Raw genomic sequence first — 18,227 nt, 5'->3', positions numbered from 1 at the left:
ATAATATACCTTACTGCTATAAATGACTTTGTCTGTCCTCATATTACACAGAAGATAAGTTTATGAATTCTGTACAATCTGAGGGCATAATGTATGGACAGCTCAGGAGGATTTTCAGTTTCAGCCAATTTCTTGATTTTTTTCTTAGAAGATTATACAGTATCTGCAGCCCTGGCATCTCTGTAGTAATAATAATAATAATATGGGGTGGCCAATGAGATGCAAATAATTTCGAGTTTGATGCAGTGTTTTGCAGATTTTTTCAGCTTGAAAATTGACCATTTTTCTACATACACACTTTGGACTACAGTCGTTTAGGCTTCTTTCACAGTGCGACGTTAAAGCCGCACGTTAAACCAACATGTAACGCAGGATTACTCACTGCAATGAAAAATCAATGCCCCATTCACAGTGCACATGTTGTGTTGGTGACTAACACTGCACGTTATATGAAAGTACTGCATGCAGTGCATTATACACGTTATTAGCTGCGTTGGACTGTTTGCACATGCTCAGTAATGACTTGGAAACATACTTTTCATTGCCTGTATGCTCTACTCCTGTATGCGACCATAACGGGGCATTAAGTTGCATTGCAACTTTTTGGGGGTATTGCGTTGTAATTTGCGTTGCGACTTTAACATCGCATCAAAACGCAACGTCCTACTGTGAAAGAGGCCTTAAAACGGCTCTGAAATGATCGCTCTACAGACAATCTGGCACAAAACTTTCACAAACGATCATTGAAACTAACTATGAACGGCCGACGTTGGTGGAAAATGCGGATCCCTCATGATGGATCTGATTGAACGACGATCGTTTATTTCCAAAAGTGTGTATAGATGTCGTTAGATTATTTGCTCATGCACATAATCCATCACCCAACAAACTTTGATGTCACTTCTGTATGCGCGCGCAATATTCACTACTGATTGTGTGAACATAAAGCCAGTTGTTATAGCTTGTGCAAGGTTGTTCATTTAAGAAATTGGTATTCCAGTGTATGAACGCTCGTTCATCGACTAATTATTTGTTCTGCCGAATGATAGCTATCTAAAGTGCGTACGTAGCTTTTGAGTCCTGCTAAGGCGGAATTCGTTTAGTACATTTTCAAGCTATATAAATTTGCACACAAAATTTGCATAACCCTGCATAAACTCAGGATTATGTGATTCTCATTGACCATTGCTAATATTAATAATTAACTCAGGATTATGTGATTCTCATTGACCATTGCTAATAACAGGCATTATTTTATTGTAAACTAACAATGATAAGATAAAAATAATAATAAAACATAATAACATTTTGACAACCAGTCCAGTCAAAGCAAAAAAACAAAAACAAAAAGAACAAAATCCTACATTTTCATGGACAAACAGAGAAAGCTTGGAACAGACTACAGATATGGGAGCAACTGGCAGCTATGCAGTTCTTGAAACACTGTACAGAAGATGCTGGGCGATTCATGGGTGTACAAGGGGTTAATGTCCGGAGCAGATTGGCTATTGGGCTATCACCTGGGCTGTCTATCGCCCTGTTTATCTGTAGGAAAGTCTGGAGGGGCCCCCTTAGCTGATCTGCGCTGAGTTTCATTTTCCTGGAACAGCCCAGAGAAATGAAACTAAAGAGAGGGAGATCCGTCAGCGTGTGTGTGAGAGTGGGTGTGTGTGTGTGTCAGTGCGTGTGTGATGTGGGGCTGCCTATATATAAGGAATTTCAGATCCACTCTTCATCCCAGACTGCAGATCTTCTCTGCCAAGTAAGTATATAGCATGTTCACATCATCTTTATGTATGGCATGTATTTGTGAACCCCACTATCCTATACTATAGGGATTGTGCCACATTATTCCTGCTTCTCTGCTCTCCACGTTTCTATGCTGACAGTTCTGAAGACAGTACAGGACTAGAGTAAGGTGGGCACAGATGTGATCATCATGATCAATACTGCCACAAAACTGGGTGATAAACTACTGATTGGATGCAGATAGTTTATTGATTGAAAGAGTGATCAGGCGTGGGGAGGGATTGGAGGATTGACGGTGACATTGCTATGTACCTCAGTTAGTGATGCAATCAGGGTCATTACTTTGATAAATTCACAATAAGCTTTCTGCAGGAGTGTGATCATGACTGAGGCTACGTTTATAGTGAGACGTTGCTATGCTGCAGTTGCACAGAACTTCGCACTGCAATGCAACACCTATGTGACATTTACAGTGCAGCCAGCGCAGTCTAATTGTGCGCAGCTTTCCAACGCACTGTATGTAGTGCGTTACTGCAAATCGTTAACAGTGACAGTAAGCATACTTTACATTGAATGTTTGACAGTATGCAACGCCTGCTGTCGCGTTCCTGCTTTTACAGGGAACACTATTCCCACTGTGATTGTAACGTGTGGAACAAGTGGTAAGACTGATTACTACTTCCCGATTGATTGATGGCCATATGGGTGTTATCAGCCTTCCTAAAGAGATAGGGACCCAATCCATTGGTCGTCAGTTCTGGACAAAAGTGATATACAGGCATTCTGCTTGGCAACAGCTCAGGGGTGTAGCAATAGCCATAGAAGCTGCTATGTGGCCCTGGAGCAGAGGGGGCCCAAGTGGTACTTGATGTATTCATTGTTACATGTCTTGTGTTCTTCCACCCTCTGAAGACTGACAAAACCTCCTGCAGTGGGTGATTTAAAATGAGGGGGGGGGGGGGGGGTCAAGGAGATGAGGAGAGGCACGGGAAGGCTCTACAGGATCCAGAGCCTTCCCTCTCCTTAGGTAAGTATCTGGGTTTTTTTTTATTTTTGTCTTAAAGTGAACCTAAAGTCAAGGTAAAAAAATGAGATTTACTCACCTGGGGCTTCCCTCAGCCCCCTGCAGCCGATCGGTGCCCTCGCAGCTCCGGTCCGATGGTCCAGGACCGGCGAACATTTCCGGTTTGGCCGTCACCGGCCGACAGGCATGGGAACGCAAGTGATTCTTCGCGTTCCCAGCCTGTATATCGCCCCCTATGCTGCTATTGCGTTCCCATGCCTGTCGGCCGGTGACGGCCAAACCGGAAGTGTTCGCCGGCGGGTCCTGGACCACTGGAGCGGAGCTCTGAGGCCACCGATCGGCTGCAGGGGGCTGAGGGAAGCCCCAGGTGAGTAAATCTCATTTTTTTACCTTGACTTTAGGTTCACTGTAAGCCTTGCTTTAAAGGATAGGTCCGAGGAAAATAATAATAAAAAAAATCTACTTACCTAGGGCTTCCTCCAGCCCATGGCATCTGGTCTGTCCCTCGCCGCAGCTCCGGGGTCCCTTCCGTTGCAGATGCTTACTTCGCCTGAGCAGCCGTGCCACTCGCGATCGTGTTTACACGGCCTGGAGCGTTTTGCACAGGTGCAGAAGATGCCAACCTGGCAAGTGACAGATCGACTGCCAGGGGCTGGAGGAAGCCCCAGGTAAGTAGATCTTGTTTTTTTTAATTTACCTCGGATGTTTCCTTCCCAGTTGACAATCTGGCATGTGTACGGCACCCGATGCCCAACCCACGAGCAATCCGTCGGATGTATCTACCCAACCCCTGTGACGCTGATAACCCCCCCCCCCCCCCCGACAACCCCATAGTTCCTGCCACGCGATGTCACACGTGCCACTTGTCAACCCGCCCCCACCCCCGGCATAGCAACACAGCGCGTCGTCAGCTGCACAGCTGACATGCATGTGTGCAGCAGGGCTCAGCGATGTCACCCAAGGGGTTGAGGTCCTAATCCCCAACGGGTGACATCAGTTGTGAATGGCAGATTTTATTATTCTAGCCATAAGCTACTATTGTAATCCTTTATATGTTTGAGTTGATAAACACATTGAATCAAACAAAATGAGTCAAAAACAAGTGCCTTATTTGACTAATTTTGATAAAAAGCCAATTTAGAAAGGGGAGAGCATCAGCAGCTGCATAGGTTTGTATCACATTAATCAGTACTAATCTAGTGGTGGTTGGTTTAATACCTGCTTAGATCTGATAAAAATCAAATAGTGTAAAGGTGGCCACACACCACACAATTTTTTTTTTAAATATCTGTTCAATTCAAGAATTGCAATCAATTTTTCTGACTGATTGTAACATTTCAAAAATGACCAATGTACCACACACGTATGTTCAAATTTTCCTCAATTATGATAAAAATGATTGGAAACTCTGACAAAATTGCTAGGGGGTGTATATTAATAAATTCACAATCTAACACACACCATACAATCTTTAGCTAGAGTGAAGAAAAATATCTGGCATTCCGGATCAATAAAAATAGAAGAAAATGTGAAATCTGAACGAATTTTTCAGTCGAATAAAAAAAAAAGCTTTTAATTTTTTCGGGAGATCCGATCGTTTTTATCGAATTGACGTAAAATCGGATCATTTTATTGTATCGTGTGTGGCCACCTTAAAGGTGACCATACACTTATCGATTTTTCCTGACTATTCGATCATACGATCTAATATCGGAATTGATAATCCAGCATGCCAGCCCGATTGATCATTTGATTGATTTACTGGACGGAAGGTATCAATTGATCGACGGCAGGTCAGGATTCCTGGCAGATCGACAGCCCATGTTGTTGCAATGCATTGAACAGTGCGACGCTGTGGTTCAGTAGATTTTTAATATTTTCATGCTGAAATCTATTAAAAATCTGTGTGCAGTGTATTAAAGGATTTGATCACATAGATCTCTCTGTGATCAGATTTATGGATCGATTCTTTCATTACATGGCTAAAATATACACCAATTAGGGAGGATTTGTTGAACTGTCTTCCAGCTAACACTGTGCTGAACAGACACTGATAGGGGAGTAGGGAGGAATGTAATTGATTCACATCACTATTATTAAATTTAAAGGGTCACTCCATCTTGAACTTGTGAAGCAGGGGGAAGTGGAACACCCCAAATTCTTCTCATTAGTATTTATTGTCATTTGATCACCAGATAGCTAAACAAGATTCTGACTCTGAGACCTGAACGAACTGAAATTTCTGTATTATCCTCTTGGAAGTGCAAACTGTGAAGATATAACAATTATTAGAACACAGATAACATTATTTCTTCTGCCATTTTATTAGACAGTGTTATGCTGGGAATACACGGTTCGTTTTTAAGCTGATAAATGGTTCGATAGATAATATTCGACATGTCCGATCTCTGTTTTAATTCTTTGGCCGCTCGTTTTCTGATAGAAGTGAATGGAAAAAGATAAGAAAAACGAGAGGAAGATAAGAATCGAGAGCTGAATCGAGCGGCAAAAACGAGAGCAGAAACGAACGGCAGAAACAAACCGTGTATTCCCAGCATAAAGCTGGTGAATGCTGCCTATTCTAACCATTTATGATCAGATCTGGCACCTGTCAGGTGTCTGTACAGACATTCCCCAGACTGCTGATCTGACGCTTGCATAAGAAAAGGTGCATGCTTATGCACAGTTAATTTTGCCTGCAGGTATTCGGACTTGATCCATTGGGCAAAAGTTTGGGGTTAAGTGCTGTACAGACGCCTCACTAATTTACAGGCTAGCGACACATGTATGTGTATGAGCTCTTCATGAGAAAGGTCAGACATATGAGGGTATTAGGCGGAAGGCTGTATCTCCAGAAAGCAGAAGCTTTAAGGTCCATTAACAGTAATTCAGAATGTTCTGAGTGCCAGACCAGTGATTAAAGCAGCCCTACTTTTATTGCTTCTTCATAGAAAAGACAGATACTGTGGTGCATACAGCCTGACAGACTGGCAGTTAATCAGGAAACGGTTTTGAAAACAAAGAAAACCCTGAGAATTCCCCATGTGGAGATGGACTAGTCTAAAACCTGACAGTTCTGTCAGATTTTAACTGCTTACTTTTTTTGTCTGAGTGGTCCTTTAAGTACAAGTGTTTTCCTGCAGCACAGACTTCCAGAGCTGCAGGTTGGTATTTCAGTTGTGTGTAGACCCACCCCTTTGCGAGAGTAAGAAATAGAGCAGTTGGCTGTTTGAGGTGACTTGTTAAAGGAATACTGTAGGGGGTCGGGGGAAAATGAGTTGAACTTACCCGGGGCTTGTAATGGTCCCCTGCAGACATCTTGTGCCCGTGCAGCCACTCATAGATGCTCTGGCCCCGCCTTCGGAGCATCAGTGACGTCTGCAGGGGACCATTAGAGGTCCCCAGGTAAGTTCAACTCCTTTTCCCCTGACCCCTCCCATCCCCCCCCCCCCCCCGCCCTACAGTATTCCTTTAAATTTTATAGTGATTATGGGGTTGGTTAAATACTTTCTAAGTAGTGGGAATTTTCTGGATGGTCCAGAGGCTTACCGGGTCCTTGAAGCGCCCAGTATCCCTCTTCAAGGCTTTTTTTTTTTGTGCACAAGCCCTTTGTTCTACTGGGTGTACATATTGTCTCAGGGATGTCCTGCTGGTTGTGGGGAGAAGCTGAGGGATGGCTCTTCCTGCACACGGCAAAGTAGGGAAATCTAAGAAATATATTCCCCAACTGATAACCTAATTTGTCCTTCTATGGACTTAACTCAGGGTCTGGCTATTGCCGACACTTATTGATACAGTGATTATCCCTGCCCTGCTTTGTCCTTAATTAACGGTCTATGGCAGCCTTCAATTTAGGCACTATGTGGTGTGTAGGCGCCAAGATATCCGTACTCATATGCAAAGACCTTACTCATACATGTTCAGTCTGCATGCGATCATCGCCAGTCAGCGACTATCTCGCTGTCTCGGTTGGAGGATCTGAGAAGCTTTTGAACCATCCGAAGGCTTCCCACTACTTAGGTAACTTTTTTTCCCTGACTTCAGCTGTACTGTATATATGATCCCAAAAGCATAACAATACAATTCCCTAGAGATCAATGATGTCACTGTTACTAAAGCAAATGAAAGACAAGCCAAGTACTCAATTGCAGGTAACCATCCAGGAATAATTCAATATGTGGCAAAAGAGAAACAAAATCTCGTGGCCAGTGATAATGCTTAACTACCTTATATACTTGTGTATAAGCCTAATTTTTCAGCACAAAAAATGAGCTGAAAAGTTACCCCCTCGGCTTGTATGCGAGTCAGTGGAGCAGGTTTTGTTACCGGCAGAGGAGCATAAGGATTGTGCAGTAGTGATCCTGCTCTTGCCAGCTGGCTCCCTGCTGTGTCCGCCCCCCCCCCCCATCCCCTGCAGCATGGTGTGCAGAGTGCGCTGCTCAAGACTACCGGGTTCCCCTGGCTTGTGGAGTGGAGCATGCAAGCAACGTTTCAGCAGTGCAGATTGGGGATTCTTCCAGTGTGGCAATCATTGTATCTTGTATCTATGACGCCATGATCTAATGGCATCTTGAGAAACAAAAACTGTATCATCCTTGGGGTACATCTGGTTATGGGAAAAGGGACTGACTTGTACTGGGGGTACATCTGGCTACTGTGGAGGGGGCTATACTGGGGAGGGGGCTTATATGCCAGTCAATCTTTTTTCCCCCCCTGGTTTCTGAGGGAAAAATGGGTACCTCGGCTTATATGCGGGTCAGCTTATATGGGGGTATATACTAAATACGTTATATTTGAAACCATAGAGGAGGCAATAAAAACAATTTAAAAAGTACACGCAAAAGGTTTCTTCACAAATGTCCACCACCTCACTATCACATTGATCACATTGTGTGGATTTTTGTTTAAGAGATACTGTCTCTGGGGTACTGGGCAAGACTCCATAACCCTGCTACTGCCTTAGTGGCTGCAGCTCTGGTGCTTTGAGTCCGCCAGGAGAAAAAATCTTTGGTGTACAGAATCTGGTGGTGGGCAGGGGACAGAATCACTGGTGCACTATATGAGAGAAATTGTAGATCACTGTATGAGGGACAGAATCATCAGTAGATCACTGTATGAAGAGGGGCACTGCATGAGGTACACAATCTGGGAAATTCATTGTGTGAGGGACAGAATTTGTAGGCCATTGCATGGGGGCACAGTCGGTGGGCCATTGCGTGAAGGACATAATCTGGGGGTCACTGTGTGACGGGTGCAATCTAGGGGTGATTATGAGGGGCACAATTTGTGAGATGCTGTGTGAGGGACATAATCTCTGGTACACTGTATAAGGAATTAGGAAAATAAGGAAGAAACAGAATAGCTCTTTACTGCACCAATAGGTGTGTAATTACCATGCAGAGACAGTATAGGCAGACCTGTATTATTATTATTATTATTATTATTAGTTAGTATTTATATATTACGCAGCGCTGTACAGTGTATATCTTGTCACTAACTGTCCCTCAAAGGAGCTCACAATCTAATCCCTACCTGTAGTAGTGCTTTGGCACCTGTAGTATGTGATCTACAGAATTACTGGTTTCAGATGGGTGTTTCCAGAATATCGGGTTACAATCAGAAAGCTTCTCATGGATTGGGAGTTTTGGGAATAGGAACAATGAAAAACAACAACCTGCACAAGCAGGTCCCCTCCTGTGTGCATTACCATGGGAGTGCCCCTTTAACTTAATTCATTCTGCATTCAGGTAAAAACATGTTATTTTAGTGGAATAATAAGCTGCTGGTTGGCCAGCATCAGAGAGGCTTCTTGGCTATGCAGCAGATGTGCCAGGACTGGTTAGAAAAACAAAAGTTCCGCTCATAAAGAAAAGGAGGTGTTTTGATATTATGTCTATCCTACTCTGGACCAGCTCTGAAATCATTTAAAACCCAATTTTATATGTATTACATAGAACATTATTTAAAATTAATTAGCTTAAAAAGTTTTACAAATACCGTAACAGTAGCTTTGATGGCTCCAGACTGACTTGAAGGGTTGTACATAACAGTCTCCTAGCAGCGATCACCGCTGGGAGACTGATGACAGAGCGGAGCTCCGTCATTTAAGCGCATCGGCACAGGCGATCCCCTGCAATCTCCGCCCCCCAGGACTTCATGACAATTGGCGTTGAGCGGTCGGCAAGAAGTTAGAGGAATGATTTAGGCAACCCTGTGCACATTGGGTGAGGTTTTCAGGCTGCTGCATCCTCTCAGTCACAATACTGGTGTACAATACTCTCAGGGCTTGTTTCCACTATTGCGGTGCAGAATCGCCTGGATTCCACCGCTGATGAAATAGCATGTGGATGCTATTTTTTCCGCGTTTTTTGCCGCGATTTCGCATGCGAATTCGCATAGGTGAGGGTATATGCGAAGTTAACCATGTCACTGCCTGTTTGAAGTTACATTGGTACCTATGCGAATTCGCATGAAAATTCGCATGAAAATTCGCATACCATAGCCGCATGCGAATTCCCTATTAAATACATTAGCGGCGATTCGCATGCATTCCACTCGCAGGCGAATTCGTTGGCTCTTTTGTGCGTTTTTTAACGCTGAAAAAAACGCACCTCAACAACGCTACAGTGGAAACAGGCCCATCCACTTGCATTACATGTGCGAATCCGCATGCGTTGGACGCATGCAGATTCGCGATAGTGGAAACGAGCCCTTAGTGGTGGGCTGAGCTCTGGCTCTTTAGGAACCACCCACTACTCCCTAGTCACTAAGTACCTCCCAGTATGCTTTGTCATGTAATGTCAGACTGGCAACTCTGTAGTGAATTAAAGGACATACTAGGTGAGGGATAAAAACAACTTATCTGGTGCTTCTTCCAGCCCCTACTAGTCACTCTGTCCCTCACCGCGTCACCTCGAGCGTACTGCGCCTGTGCAGTAGTATTGAGGTGGCGCGGGCGCATTTGCGAGTGGCACGGGGAGTAGACCCAACCCATCCTGGGGTCAGCGATCATCACAGGCTGACAGCGGGAGAAGGGAGAGGAACGGAGCTGCAGGGAGGGACAGAGTGACTTGTAAGGGCTGGAAGAAGCCCGAGGTAAGTAAAGATAGTTTTTATGCCTTACCTCATTTGTCCTTACAGAGGAACTGTACTGAAAATAACTTAATAAAATTGCTTATATTTTACAATTTTCTTTTGTAAATGATTTAGTCATTCTTTGCCTATTGTAAAATCTTTCCTAACCCTTTTCTCTCCCTGATATATGTTCTAAAATGTATCAGAGGTGGTGACATCTTTACTGCTGACAGGTGCATGCATCACTGCCTATTGTTTGTTTACTCTGTGTTCTGAAGCCAGTAGAAAAAACTACATGGTCTCCCAAAATGCTTGGGGGGGGGGGGCTTCTACATGCCTAGGCTGTGACATATCAGCAATATATTAATACAGGAAGTGTTTCTGATGCTAAAGCCAGGACAAGTCGTGTAAAATCAGGTATCTTTAAATAAATTACTACTTTCTACTATATGTCACTACAGTGCCTCTTTAATGGAAATCTTACAGGGTTACTTAAGGCAAAATAAAAAGTCAGTTTAAAGAGACACTGTATTGACAAAAACGTCCTCCTGTGGGGTACTTACCTAGGGTGGGGGAAGCCTCTGGATCCTATCGAGGCTTCCCTCATCCTCCAGCACCCAACTCCCCCCCCCCCCCCCCAAAAAATAAAAAACACAGCCGACAATTTGTAGTGCTTTGGCGCCATATTTATCTTCCCCGGGTCCAGCACAGGTGCAGTAGCGGCTCCCCGATGGGATCAGGCGGAAATGGCCGATCCCAGTCAGGTCCTCTCTACTGCGCAGTAGAGCAGACCTGACTGGGATCAGCTATTTCCGCCTGATCCCATCGGGGAGCCGCTACTTAGCCTGTGCTGGAGCCAGGAAGGTTAATATTTACATGCCTGCTGTTCAGGGGCTTCTAGCGCTGCCACCGTGGGACAAAGGAGGACGGGGGAAGCCTTGTTAGGGACAAGACTGCTTCCCCCTCCCGAGGTAAGTATCCCCCGGGGGGGCGGGAGTTTCGTTACATGTTTTCTTTAACTTACCTGGGGCTTCTTGCAGCCCCCTGGAGTCATCCAGTGCCCACAATGTCTCTGAGTCCCTCTGGCAACCAGCGGCGGCTACTGCTCATGCGCAGCCCCGAGCACCCTGATCGCACTCCCATGGCCGAGAGCCCTCTGCGCATGTGTAGTATCATCTTTTTGGACACAGGATAACTCCAGGGGGCTGCAAGAAGCCCCAGGTAAGTTAAACAGATTTTTTATTTTGCCTTAAAGGAAACCAGAGATGTTAGAAAAAAAAATCGGTACTATTCCATTAGCCGGGCGCAACTGAGCTAGGTAATGTAATGATTCATGTTTTTACTGGCCGTCTCACTGCAGCCAAATGTATCAAAAGTGAGTTAATTGAATTAAATTAAGCCGGCAGCAATGTAACAGATGACAGCTTCGGCTCTGCCTCCTCTCCTCCCCCTGACTCTCTCCTATAGAACACTGGCAGCCGGGGGACACGCGTGTCCCCGAGAGTCGTTCGTCGCAAGAAACAAGCAGAGCGGGGGGGGGCTGCAAACATTGCTTCTGCCAGCACCCGTTCTGCAAGAACGAACGGCAGGATTCCTTGCCACGACGAACAACTCTGGGGGGACACACATGTCCCCGGGTGCCAGTATTGTATAGGAGAGAGGCAGGGGGAGGAGAGAGAGCAGAAGCTGGTGGCTTCATCTGTTACATTGCCGCTGGCTTAATTTAATTAAATTAACTCACTTTTGATACATTTGGCCGCAGCGAGACTGCCAGTAAAAACATGAAACGGTACATTACTTAGCTCAGTTGCGCCCGCCTAACGGAATAGTACCAAAAAATCATACATACCTGGGGCTTCCTCCAGCCTCCCCCGGCGTGATCACTCTCTCGGCGTCGTCCTCTTCCTCCTGGTTTTTCAGTAAGGGGTCCTGGTATCATGGCCAGTCGAGGCTTACTGTGTTACCCCACCGCAGTTGCCGTCGCCGGGAGCTTTCTGCGCCTACACAGTACTACTGCACAGAACTCTTTTGGCCGCGGAAGCGAGTCGGGGGAGCTGCGCATGTGCTGACTGGCCGAAGATACGGGGACTGGTTACCAAACATCTAGGAAGCAGAGGACGGCGCCGAGGGAGCCATCAGGCTGGAGGGGGCTGGCAGAAGCCCCAGGTATGTATGAATTTTTTTCTAAAATCTCTGGTACACTTTAAGGTTAAAGTGAAGGAGAGAAGTTCAGTTTAACTTACCTGGAGCTTCTTACAGCTAATTCCAGCCCCTTGTAGTCCTTCAGGTCCCTCTGTGTCCTACCGGTCTGCTCCATTGAGCCACTGTCAGCCTCGGTAAAGTCTGCAGTCCCGGTCGCACGCCTCCTTTATTGTGTTCTGCGTAGTTGCAGAATGCTTCCAGACACGTTAGTACGATCAAGAAGGCATGCCCATGGGGTGACCTTTTTGTTATAGGGCAATACAGTATGTGCCCAGTTAAAATTAAAGCCCAACTCCAGGCATAGCTTTATACAGCTTAGAGATCAGAAAGCCCAGTTGTGCCTTTGTGATGAGGCCTGCAGCTACACAACTGAAACAAGAGTGCACTATCCAGGTAGGGGAACACAGGAACGTCCCCCTATGTGGTCAGTGTAATGATTGACTGTTCCCATGTCGCCTGCCTTATATGGTCAGTGTAAGTAAGATGGATATGGAGGCTGCCATATTTATTTCCTTTTAAGCAATACCAGTTGCCTGGCTGCCCTGCTGATCCCCTGCCTCTAATACTTTTAGCCATAGACCCTGAACAAGCATATGCAAATCAGGTGTTTCTGACATTGTCAGATGTGAAAAGATTAGCTGCATGCTTCTTTCTGGTGTTATTCAGACACTATTGCAACCAAATAGATCAGCTGGGGTGTGAGGCAACTGGTATTGCTTAAAAAAAAAAGAAAATATGGCAATGGCAGACTCTCACTTCAGTTGTCCTTTGAAAACAAATGTAGCCGGATGATTTGAAGCAGCCCTGCTGAAGGTGTAAACAGCAGGCTGTCTGAGTGTGGTGAGGGTTGCTGCACAGCTCAACTTCAAAGTTCAGTTCATACAGCAAGGGGCGGGGCACACGCACATAAAGCTGTCTGTAGAGATCACAACCTGCAGCTCTGGAAATTGTGCTGCTCTATGGGAAGTGGCAGAAAATGGGGCTTCTGTCCAGACATAACATGAGCTATTAAACGGAGTTCTACATAGGTAAAAATGAAGCTGCTCTGCAGAGGGCTATAAAGGTCTAGGTAAGTGTCCGTGACTAAAATTGTAGATTAATTAGGAAATTATAGACTGACATTTACTTTGTGGGTTTATATGATGTCTGACAGATATCTGCTTCCTGACATACTATAATCAGCTCTTGTAGAAGGTTTTTAGTGGTATACAGATAGCGTTTGTTTGCCCAGCCTGAATTAATCAAGTTAGTGGAGACATGTGACTTTCCTGCTGTTACACACATGACATATAACACACATGCATAATGCTGGGCATACACGGATGCAATTATGCGCTGGCTCGAGCCACTGGCTCGATTCGGCTCCTCCCCGCGTGCGTCCGGATCAATTCCCGCTTGGGATCGAGTGCGAAATCGATCCGCCGCGTGATCGGACACGACGGAAATTTATCAATCGAGCCATCAGCGGCACGATTGATAAGAAAGAAAATGCTGTGTATGCCCAGCATAAAACAGCTACAGCTACGAAAAAAAAACAACCCTTAAGGTACCCATATAGCGAGCGATTTTGACAGACAATCAACCAAGAGACAGATCACTCTCTGATGGAATCTGATCGGAGAGAGATCGGTTGGCAGCCATGAACTGAAGGCTGAATCCCAATCAATTTCAGCATGAAACCTTGCAGGGAGCAGCCTTCTGACGCCCCCCTATTCCCTGTGCACGTGGAGTTATACTTAAGCTGCCGCTGTCCACACTGTCGTACTTCGGCATTTGTGCACCCATGTTGTCACCGCCGTTATAGCACATGTGGCGCGTGTGTGATGTCCCACACGCGCCCCGCATACTATATGCCGGGAGTCACATGGAGTCCAAATGCGGAAATAGATCACGGATACAACAGCTGACGCTGGATTGGTAAAGCATTAATGCACAGGCACTGCGGGTAATGTATAACATAAAGGGGGGGGGGGGTAGGGCAGCAGACAGGAGTTTCTGCTGCATTCACATTTTGCAATTACCATGTGCCGTTACTGCTTTGCACCCGATCGAACATGTTAGCCCAAGATTTTCAAGCATGCCCGATTGATATACTGTATGTGACCAATTTTGGCCCGAAATTGGTTGAATTTTCAATTGGGCACACTCTTGGCAGCACTGAATTTTATCAGATTCGATAATAATTATAGAATCTGATGGTCTATCGCCCGCCAAGTCAACAGATGTATGGCCATCTTTACAGTAAAAAGAACAAAACATTAATAATCTAGTTACAGTGGATTTACCGTATATTCTGCAGTGATGCATCGTAGGAGATCTTTCTAGCTTTTCATAAAGGCCTAAATAATTGCAAATACCTTCTGTTTTAAGAATGCAACTTTATCATTTATATGTAAGAAGCTGAGTAACTTTGACAAGCACTAAATTGTGTGGCTAGATAATTTGGTAAAAGCAGCTCCTGGGGTCTCTGGAGGGACACCCAGTGAACCGGCTCCCAGTGCATGTGGGGAACAAATGCCAGCCTAATTGTGCAGACAGAAGAGCTACTATGGCACAAATTGCTGAAAAACCTAGCGCTGACCATGAGAGAAAGTTGTCAGAACACACAGTGCATCACAGCTAAGCAGGCCAGTGCTCATGGCTGGTGCCCTTTCCATCCACTAGTGTATGACTTAAGAGTACCAAAACTGGATCCTAGGGCATTAGAATAAGTTGGCCTGGTCCCATGAATCACATTGTCTCAAGCCTACATGTTCCTTAGAAAATAGGCTAGCAATAGGCTTCAGCTGTGTAAAAACAGTTTTTCGTCACACCAGGCGTATTTTACTACCGAAAACATCCACAATTTGTCTCAGCTATTATGTAATTGATAGTAAGAAAAACGGACACGGTGCACATAAAAAGCATTCATGGAGGCAGGTTTTTTCAAGCATGTGATACTCAACTAGGGAGAGGGGAAGTTCTGAATCCTATAGAGCCTTCCTTGTCCTCTGGGCCCTCAGTCCATCAAGGGCCCCCTGTTGAAGTTGACCACCTGGTGCTTCCAGAGTCTTCCGAATAGTTCCAAAGATGCAGAATTTCAACAGGGGACATCAGTGTACTGAGGGCATGGAGATAGGATAGGGACGGATCTTTGGAACCTGGGGCCTTCCCTCTGCACAGGTATCTCACAATTTTTTCAGTGTTGCTTCAAGTTTGTGAACAAGTCAAATAATTAACATAGGTTTCCAGTTTCAATGTGTTTACAACATCTGGAAACGCATCTGAGTGTGCTCTCAGGTTTAATGCAATTGAACTGGGATGTGGGTTGTGCTAGATAAAGATGTCTGATCCATGTAAGCAGAGGCAGACCTGCCATGAAGCCACCTGAATTACGTGATTCAGGCAGCAAAATCTAGGGGGCGGGGTTTGGACTAATAGTTTCGGTCACCTGGCACCTGCTTTCTCTCCGCTCTCCCGCCCGCCTTCCTGGCACACACTACCCTCCTTATTCACACATCCTCGAATCCCTGTCCTCATTTGGCACCTGTGAACCTTCCCTATGACAAAAGCAGGTGAGTTGTCTACGTATGCCTCTTATCAAGGCATGCTACAGTACCCCAGCACCATGGCCAGTCTGATAGGTCACTGCTGCTGATCAAGTGCAGTGATTGGCCCAATGACGGTGCTGTGGTCCCGCCTGCGAGACTATCTACACCAGTTAGCAAAAGGAGCAGCAGGTGGCTGTAATTAGCCGCCAATGATGGGGTTTATATGGGCGGGGGGGCATATATGATATAAAAACTGCAGGTCCACTGCGAATTCTGTCAAAGTTATCAAGTTCGCCGATGACACCACCATAGTTGGCCTCATCTATCGAGAATGATGAGCTGGAGTACTTTCACCAGTTTGACAGCATTTGCCACTGATGTAGGGAGAACAGCCTAGTTCTCAATGCCGCAAAAACCATTGAGATGATTGTTGACTTTAGAAGGCATGCTCTCACCCCACCTCCTATCTGCATTGACAGCACGGAAGTTGAAAGCATTCCCTGTGCATGCCTCCTAGACACTTCCTAGGCACTACAATCTCCAAGGACCAAGCCAACACAACCTCCACCCAGAGGAAAGCCCAGCAGAGGCAATTTTTCCTCCGTCAACTGAAGAAGTACAGTATGGCCCATGTTTGTCGAGCTTCTACTCCACAATTGAATCTGTCCTCTGCTCCTCCATCCTGGTCTGGTACGCTGGCTCCTCAGCCAGTGACAGACTCAAACTACAGAGGGTCATAAGATCAGCAGAGAGGATCGTCGGGAAACCACTTTCCTCTCTAGATCAACTCTACAACTCCAGACTGCGCTCTAGAGCTCTGAGGATCGGCAATGATCCATCTCACCCAGGCTTCTGCTTCTTTAGTTGGCTTCCCTCAGCCAGAGGTTCTGGTCCATCTACACCAGGACCTCAAGGCTTCTTTCCTTCAGCTGTCAACTCTTGGAACGCTATGTACTCTCTAAATCAGGGCCGGAGCTACCATAGGAAAAAATGGGCAATAGCCCCAGAGCCTGTAGGGGCCCCCAAGGTGTCCCTCCCCCATCTTAACTGTTGCTCTCCAGGGACTCTGCAGAGTCTGTTAAGTTGGGAGGTGATTGGGGGAGGGTCAGCACCCAGCTCAGGGGCCCAGGAGGGAAATTTGGCTGCAACATAGGGCCTCTAATGACACTTTTTGGGTGAGGGTATCTGTTGGGGGGCCCCCAGGCTAATTTTGCCCTAGGGCCCAATTGTTACTTGAACCGGCCCTGCTCTAAATCCTCCTCCTACAAGCTCATCGGTAGCACATGACTGCACTACTGCTGCACGCTGTACTTAATTTGCGTTCTCACTTTGTGTTAGCATTACGTTTAAATTGCTGTATTTGCACTTTTTATCTGTATTGTATGTCCTGTTCCACACTAGTCTTGTACATGCTATAACCTGATTCCAGGCACGACCCAGTCATGGTTGCCGAAATAAAAGATTATGATATGATGGGGAAATAATATCTATATATATATATATCAGCCTTTCCCTGGGAGCAGTTTTTGTGGCATGAAGGGATCTTAGGGCCCATTCACGCTAGAAGCGCTTTACTTTTTTGTGATTGTTTAGTGTTTTTTTAAATCGTTCACTTTCACTAAAATCACGGTAAAAATCGCTGTGATTTTGCAATCGCATACACGATTATCGCATCGATTTTCTGCAATTTTTACCACGATTTTAATGAAAGTAAATAAATTGCGAACTGCGAAATGCTCAGAAAAGTACTTCTAGTGTGAATGGGCCCTGACACAATGTTGGGAAAGTGGTTTGCAGCTGATCAGACAGTAAGTATATAAGACAAAGCAAGGAGCACCAGCTCAGTGTCTGCTGGTAAAACTAATTATAATTACAATGCAAACCACAGTGCACTGTTTTCGTTCAGTCTGAGCAAAGCCATTGGTTTTTACAAGCAGAAGTAGTAAAGCACCATCATTGTGAAGAAAAACGAAGCAAAAACTGCAGCAATGAGCAAAGATGATTGTGTCTATATATACACGCCGGCCCATATCTCTTAAGAGGCACCCGTGGGCCGGTGCCATGGGCAGCCCCTCGGGGGGGGGGGGTCTGCCACCTAATGGCTATTTATTTTTTATTATTTTCTCTTTTAAAAATGTAATTAAACCCCCAAAACGCCGTTTTGGGGTGGTGGGGCTTAGCGGCAGAGAGCACACTCACATGGAGGGGAACTTGCTCCCCCCCCCCCCCCTCTCCAGCAGAGTGGTAACGGGCAGTCGGTTATTTAGTATTTCCCGAAGTGGAGGGAAACTCTGCATGCCGCTGGCATGGTCTAGTCAGTGACGTCACTAGACCAGGCAGCGGCAGGCAGAGAATCCCTTGCGCGCCTGGAAGAGGTAAGCTGTTCGCCGGCCGCTGCCCCTGGATTCTGGATGCACTGCCTGGAGGGGAAAGCGAGGATGGAGGAACGGGAGCCCCAGGTGGGGGGCGGGGGCGAGGCGTCCCCCCTTCCACGCTGCTGTATGTGCCCGCTCCTCTCCAGGCTACCTAAACTGGGGACACCTGGAACTACTACCTAAACTGGGGACACCTATAGACCTATTACCTAAACTGGGGACACCTATAGAACTACTACCTAAACTGGGGACACCAATAGAACGACTACCTAA

The 18,227-nt window shown here is 45.9% G+C and overlaps 1 protein-coding gene across 1 annotated transcript in view; it reads left to right on the top strand.

The window, feature by feature from the left end:
- Window positions 1-1,686: 1,686 nt before the first annotated feature.
- The window catches only part of USP18 (ubiquitin specific peptidase 18), a 72,414-nt gene continuing 55,873 nt past the window's right edge, over window positions 1,687-18,227 (top strand). Inside the window, exon 1 of the mRNA XM_068273684.1 lies at window positions 1,687-1,762. The gene's annotated coding sequence lies outside the window, so the exon portion shown is untranslated. The remainder of the gene's footprint in view (window positions 1,763-18,227) is intronic.

This window comes from Hyperolius riggenbachi, chromosome 3 (assembly GCF_040937935.1).
Source record: "Hyperolius riggenbachi isolate aHypRig1 chromosome 3, aHypRig1.pri, whole genome shotgun sequence".
Lineage (NCBI taxonomy): Eukaryota > Metazoa > Chordata > Amphibia > Anura > Hyperoliidae > Hyperolius > Hyperolius riggenbachi.
Note: the sequence above shows the minus strand (reverse complement) of the source record. Positions and strands in the feature narration are given on the sequence as shown.